General features: G+C 40.2%; 1 long non-coding RNA gene across 9 annotated transcripts; it reads left to right on the forward strand.

Moving 5' to 3' along the window:
* The first annotated feature begins 1,664 nt into the window (after positions 1-1,664).
* On the forward strand, positions 1,665-6,705 carry LOC125538954. 9 transcript variants are annotated; one of them, XR_007296563.1, is made up of 5 exons: positions 1,665-2,444; positions 2,671-3,315; positions 3,922-4,087; positions 4,554-4,629; positions 5,675-6,705. It is a non-coding gene; the product is annotated as an uncharacterized LOC125538954 (long non-coding RNA). The 9 variants fall into 9 exon arrangements; XR_007296564.1 differs by having other exon boundaries at positions 4,559-4,629; XR_007296562.1 differs by lacking the exon at positions 4,554-4,629 and having other exon boundaries at positions 5,675-6,340; positions 6,421-6,705.
* The last annotated feature ends 400 nt before the right edge of the window (positions 6,706-7,105 follow it).

A 7,105-nucleotide genomic window follows, 5' to 3' on the forward strand; every position in this document is an offset into this window, starting at 1 on the left:
AAAAACGTATAATATATCAAAATGTTCGGAACGAAAATCCGCATCCGATGGAGACCACCTACGACCTGTTTGCAATTTTTTAGAATCCTCAAATTCTAAAAGGAAAAAAAGTTATGCTCAAATTTCAGTTTTTTTGAATTTTTGTTAAATCTGGTCAAACTATGGTCAAACTACTTATTCAAGAAGTATTAGTGTTACTAAATAATTATTCAAGAAGTATTAGTGTTACTAAATAATTATTCAAGAATATTAGTGTTACTAAATAATTATTTCAGTTTTTTTGAATTTTGGTCAACTATGGTCAAACTGTGGTCAAACTACTTATTCAAAAATATTAGTGTTACTAAATAATTATTGATTTTAGAACAATAGTTTCAGACTCAAACAGTGAAATGTGTGACTTCATGCTCAAGCTAAATTCCTGAGGGTTAATAGGATTGGCATCTTACTATTGTCAGGAAAACAACAAGTGCAGACTTGAAAACGAGGGAGAATAGAACCCGGAAGTTAAGCATGCTCAGGCTGGAGTAGTGAGAGGATGGGTGACCGTTCGGAATGTTAGATGATTTGGAATGATGAGGGGTGATTAGAGATTAAAGATTAAATTGAGCAGTGATGAGGGGTGATTAGAGATTAGAGGTTAAAATAATTCAGAAATTTGAAATTTAAAAAAATTCAAAAAAAACCATAAAATTTCTTTTAGTACCGGTTGGTGTTACCAACCGGGACTAAAGGTGGACCTCCAGGCAGCAGCCACGTGGAGGGCCTTTAGTCCCGGTTCCAGTTAGAACCGGGACTAAAGGGGGAGGCTTTAGTACCGACCCTTTAGTCCCGGTTCATGAACCAGGACTAAAGGCCCTTTATGAACCGGGACTAAAGGCTTTTTTCTACTAGTGCTATTGAAAGCTTGCTGAAATTCCATGAGTCAATTCAATAAAAAACCAAATAAACGAATTCACATTCATGCCCATTTCAATTTCCTTGCCGAATTGGTATTCAAGTCAATTCAATATAGACATTCAAACAGAGTGTTATGTCCTCTGCAATGCTATTTTTTTTTATTTGTGGGGTCTTCTATACTGTTGTTAAATAGGAAGTAACGAAGTATACATATAGCATTTGCCTGAAATTACATCAGCAAATTGAACACATTTCACGCCATTAGGTGAGAGACACAATTTGAAAATGACAAGAAACGAGATAAGGGAGAATGCTGAGGTATTGAAATTACAAATTGCTAGCAAATCGACATTAGTGTGATGGCTTATACTATGTATCTCGCTTCACATTCCTTGAGGCCAATATACATCTCTTTTCTTGAATGACCCGTTCAAAAACAAAACTTTACCGGTAATGCAAACTCTATAAATTCTATTTCCATGTAGAGCATCAAAATCTAAAAAACTAAAAGGATCTGCTTGTGAGAGACAACAATCACACAAAGTCAAGACTAACGCAGACACTTGAAACCAATATTATTTATTACCCCTATTAAAGAAAGAGAGGGCGAAGAACTAATTCATTCTATCCATCAAATCCTACTGATGATCTACACCCCCATCAAACTAAATTTGATGCTTTAATTACCCACCATGCCATTACTTTAATTAATTACCCACCCTGCCATTTCGTTAACCCTCTCCTTGTCTACGCACGAACAAAACCAAACCGCCGCCGTCTCTCGACCACGCCACACGCCTCGCCCCACCTATTCCCCACAGCCTCCACCTCTGCCTCCATCTCCACGCGCCGCCGGACCGTCGCGCCCACGCTCCAGGCGCACGGCCGCCTCCACCACGCCCACGCTCCAGGCGCACGGCCGCGTCCTCCACGCGCCGCCCGGACCGCCGACCGCCGCGCCCACCCTCCAGGCGCATGGACGCGTCCTCCACGCGCCGCCCGGACCGCCGACCGCCGCGCCCACGCTCCACCGTACAGACGCGACCTCCAGGCGCCTCCCGGACAGGCGCCGCCTGAAGTCCACCCTACAGGTGCCTTCCGCCCATATTCTGGTTGCAGTGACCATTTTTTGTTTAATTGTTCGCATGTTCAATACCACACCCCCGCTCTCAGATCCAGGCTGCTCGTTGGTGCCGAGCCCCAGCGTAGCACCCACCGTCTCCATCTCCTGCGTCAGGACGCTGTTCCCACGGCCCTCCGACAGGTTCGTGGCTAAGTCACGGCCGCCGCGATGGCAAGTACTCCATGCGCCCTCGGTCGGTCGCTGCCGTCGCCGAGCAGTCCTCCTATGATTTCGCATCTTAGTTCGCTACTGGAGATGAACAGGACCAAGAGCTGCAGAGATGGCAAGTACTTGACAAGAAAGAATTACAGGCAGTTCCACCTGGAGGTGGGACAGGCTGTGGAAATTGAATGTATTGTAAAGATTTAGGATGTAAACCAGGAGGTGATCAAAGTATTGGAGGGGCTGGGATTTCGTGAAGGTCAGCTCTTTCATATTGTTTCAATTTTTTAATAACATTCTGCAATGCGTTCAATCCATAAGATTATGTACTGCACGTTAAGTCTAATTTGGCATCAAAATCTTATTAATTCATACCTGAAATAAATTGCTATTCTTTTGATTTACCAAGCCTCATGGTATGTTTACTCGTGTGAGGACAATCTCTTGGTATGCTATTTCTGATACATATCCTTCCATGTGTACAGAAAATACCCATCTTCCGTTTCACTGAGAGGGGATGATACCGATGGTTCACTGCTATATTTGATGTGAAAGTGTAAATTGTGTGTCTGATTAGGCTTTCTCTTTGGTTGCTATTGGAATATATAGGAGGTTGCCTGCTTTCCTTTTATGCCATAGTTCACACCACATTTTTGTTTTTAGGCTTATGTATGAGTTGGTTTCAAAGTTAGATTGGAGGAATGCCCATTTCTTCACCACTTCGGGGGTAAAAGTAGTATGTGGAGCAAGTTATTGCTTCCCTTCTCATTTTTTGCTGTCAAGAATCAAGTATTATACTTAATGTTTTTTTATTTTATAGCCTCATTTGTGATCTTTTTCATTTTATTCCTTGTTAATATATTCAAGGGTCTCATTGCTACTTTGTCTCGATAATTTTATATCTACTTCATGTCATCACAAATACATGTTTTTAATAGGATCCGTCTTTTCTTTGTTCTATTTTGGTCTTACCTTAAGGCCATACCACTGCAGGAAACTTGGCTTACTTGGGAGTATGATCCATGCTTTATGATGTTGTGAGTGACTTCTCGTGTTTAGTGCTTGCAGCGTAGATCAGTAGATGGAGAAGAGCCAACTTAACTGGAGTCCACACAGCACAAACGAACCAGGTAGCAATATCGAGCTACATGTGCTCACTGATCTCATTTGTTGTGCATACAATCCCCGTTTTAAATATTTTGTTTTGTACCTGTGTTGCATCTGATGTTATGCGTTTGCAAACTTGACAAGTGTGAACTACAGTTCTCTGTAGAATTTGGACTTCCAGTACTCCTCTCATATAACCTGCATTTTTGCGTATGTTTAATCTCTTATGGGCTGATTTTTACAAACATCCAAAAACTGGGTGGGATAAAGATTTGCTGCTTGAGATCAATCTTTGAAATACACGATGTGTGAGAATGAGTAGAGAGTTAAACTGACACTATGTGTGTTTGAGAAAATTGAGAACCTCTACTTGTCAATTGCTAAATAAATATCTAAAACACTTAAAGAGTTTTGTACATATTTCCCGTAGGAGCTTGAATAGAGAAGATAACGCTTTGGTTTTTGTTAGCTATGAAACTTCACTGCTTATCTCTATATGAGTTGCCATCACTTATAATGAGGATGCATTTTGGTTTGACTTGGGTTTATTTATTTGCATATCACTTTTCCTACTGCGATGTGACTGAACGGTTCAGAATTTAATAACATTTCAATTTAATGCCTTTCAGAGTGTTTACATTTCTTTCAAGTGCAAGAAGGCAGTTACACTACTGAAATTATATGCGGATGAAATGCTTGGGACTACAAGATGCTACAAGGAAACTAAATGCAAAAGAAAACTATGGAGGAAGTATTACGTGCAATACTAAATCTGGAGGAAGAATAAAAATCAAGGTAATGACTATATTACATCCATGGTGGCCTGAAAGAGACAAAATCAGGGGGGGGGGGGGGGAAATTAGAAATGTAGAAGAGCTTTCTTATATTGTCTCCAAGCAAGCTGAGGAATACTATTAAGTTTCTCAAAAAAAGGAGATGAAATAAGAACCAAAATAAAAACAAAGGGAATGACAATGACCTGAAAGAGGAACTTTGAAGGTAAACCGTGATGGAGTTTTCCTTGCTGAAAATACTAATGATGGTTGTGGAGCCACAATTAGTGATGATGAAGATGTAGTCGGTTGTGGGATGAGGAAAACTGCGAATATCCTGAACATACAAACAAAACATGTAAACTGGGAGTACTGCCAGTTTAGGAGCAAAGTAACCATTACTAGAGTAATGAATCTGAGAAATTAGTTGTTGAACTTGAGAACTGTTGTAATTCTCGACAATGAGATGGTCTTATTTTTTGTCCCAGTAAAGGTTGGAGGTAGAATCAACTTCAAGCTCGAGTACCCAATGGTAGAGAAATAGAAAGGAGGCACAAGATGGAAGTATGAACTCTGGCAGTAACATTTTTAATTTTCCAAGTTATGTTGATGATGTTAAGGTTAATGGACAACTCTACAGGCACTTAGTAGAACACAAGCTTTTGTTGTTGAGTTCAATATAAGGTGTCCTGTGTATTTTTTAAGGTGTCATGTTTCTCAAGAGAATACATCTGCACGTAAGGAACCAGCTAATAAATGAACTAGCTCACAAGCAGTCTTTGCTTTTGCTTCATTGATTTCATTGTAGCATAGTTCTATTCATATTTCTGATACTTATTTTTTCTGTATCACTTACAATTTTCGTTTAGCAAAGTGATGTCCCTCTTGAATAATCATATGCTGCTGTCAGTTCGAACATTGCACTTAGCAAATTTAATCTTTTATGGGATTGGATGTGATTTTCTCTTCCCTTATACTAATTCTAACATTAATGGGATATTGCGTACAATGTTCTAATGCTAAGCTGTTGTAAGTACTCGGTTATCAAAAAAACTTGTAAGTACTCACTGTGGTTTCAGCATGATGCTTGGTATATGGAGTTTATAGTATTAATCTGATGCATAAGCCTTTCCAAATTAATTCAACATGTCTGCTCTGGTTTTACTTTCTTTTCTTCTCTCATCCTTAAGTTTCTTGCTTGTGTTACTATGAAGGATGTGCAAGAGAGTTGATGCCTGCCGAGTTCCAACTCTGAAGGATGTGCATCTCATTTTACTTAAAGCAAGCACTCCAAGTAGCAAATCCCGAATGGAATGATGTTTCTTTTTCCTCTGGCATCGTCGATTACCAGCTTGTGTTCCAAAAAGCACAGAGAGGCGACTACCTTTGAAACCCACTAAAGCAACTTATTTAGTTTTTTTAACGCTCAAGATAATGATAATGCATTTATCTACATGAACTTGTCTGATTATTTTGCTTTTATTTTATTGCACTCATGGAATGCGAAAGAACTAAATCAACCAATTTGCAGGGTCAATATTCGTTGTTTCATGATTTTTCATTCTGCTATGCGAAAACTCCAAAATATTGACTTACTATTTTCATTCAGGATGGTGACCAGATAAGGAAGCAATTTTTGGTGCACCTACTCAACTACATCAACAATGAAGCTGCACACAACATTCCGGATACTTACGTGAATTCATTAGCCTTATTAGGAAATACTGGGATAATTGTTTTGGCTCTATGCACATGACGAGTCGATGATACATTAAGGTTGTGTTTGGCTGCTCAGTTTTTTTGAAGTATTTGGAGAATACTATGGTTTTCTCATAAACCACAGATTTCAAAACTTTGAGCTGTTTGGCTTCAACAAATAGTTTTATAAACCATAGTATCTCTAATACCATGGTTTTTTGGTAGTATTTAATAAAGAGATCTTCACCACTTTTTTACAAACTGAAAAAACCGTGGTTTTTATAAACTGAAGAATTAATTGTACTGAGGTTCTCGGTTACTACTGTTTTGAGAAAACTATGTTGCCAAACTAGGCCTGTAGTGTTTTCTTGATTTGTAATAGTACTTTTGAGTGCAATCAAAATATCTTTATGTGCATGTTAATTCTGACATATGTTTGTCATATTAATTGAGATGTGCATTTGCACGTGCACGCTTACTAGTTCCTTGCAAGAGAGAGCACAGAACACAAGAACGAAGAGATTTGCGCCGCGTGAACTTCTCACGGCTTTTCTTCTGCTTCTATTATTCATTCAAGGTACAAGGTAGTGGGCCTCGCGGCCGCAAAACGCCGTGACCCATTCAGCGTCTTGCTACATAACGACTTGGTTCTTGCAGGGACTTGACGACTTATTAGGACGCGACCCAAACAGACTCGACATCGGCCAAACTAAGACAAGACGTGCTGTAAGCACACAAGCCGCCACAATTGTTTATTTGGAAAGGGAAACATTCACTATGATTTACGTATTCCCTTCCGATGTAAAATAATTGTCGCAGTTTTGTATTAAGTTTGAACTAACCTAGTAGCAAACTGCGACACTTATTATGAATCAGAGAGAGTACGATATACCAGTAACGGGTGACAATTTATTCATGGTCTGCTGTACGTATTTGCATTTCCGTGCTCCAAGTATCATCATGTCCGGCCTATCATGGATACTTCCCGTTCCCGTAACCACCGCCGCCTGGGTTGCCCGTGTAGGTACCGTGTATCCCTTCACGTTGTTCAAAGCACCGGCTGTAGGTTCACGAATAGTCCGATTAAGTTACAGCTATATTAGACACGAGGAAAGGGACACTGGATGACACTGAGAGGCAGAGAGTTGATGATGATACCTCTGGCAGCGAGCGCATCCTGCGCGACGAAGGCGAGCGAGGCCAGGATCACGCACAGGAAAGCGGCGAAGTTCTTGAGCAGAGCCATTGTTAAAGGAAGGACGCTTGTATTTTCGCTGTGCTTGGAAGCAATGCCTCGGGGCCTACGTACTTATACGCAAATCCGACGCAGCATGAGGACCAG

Source organism: Triticum urartu, chromosome 2 (genome assembly GCF_003073215.2).
Source record: "Triticum urartu cultivar G1812 chromosome 2, Tu2.1, whole genome shotgun sequence".
NCBI classification, from domain to species: domain Eukaryota; kingdom Viridiplantae; phylum Streptophyta; class Magnoliopsida; order Poales; family Poaceae; genus Triticum; species Triticum urartu.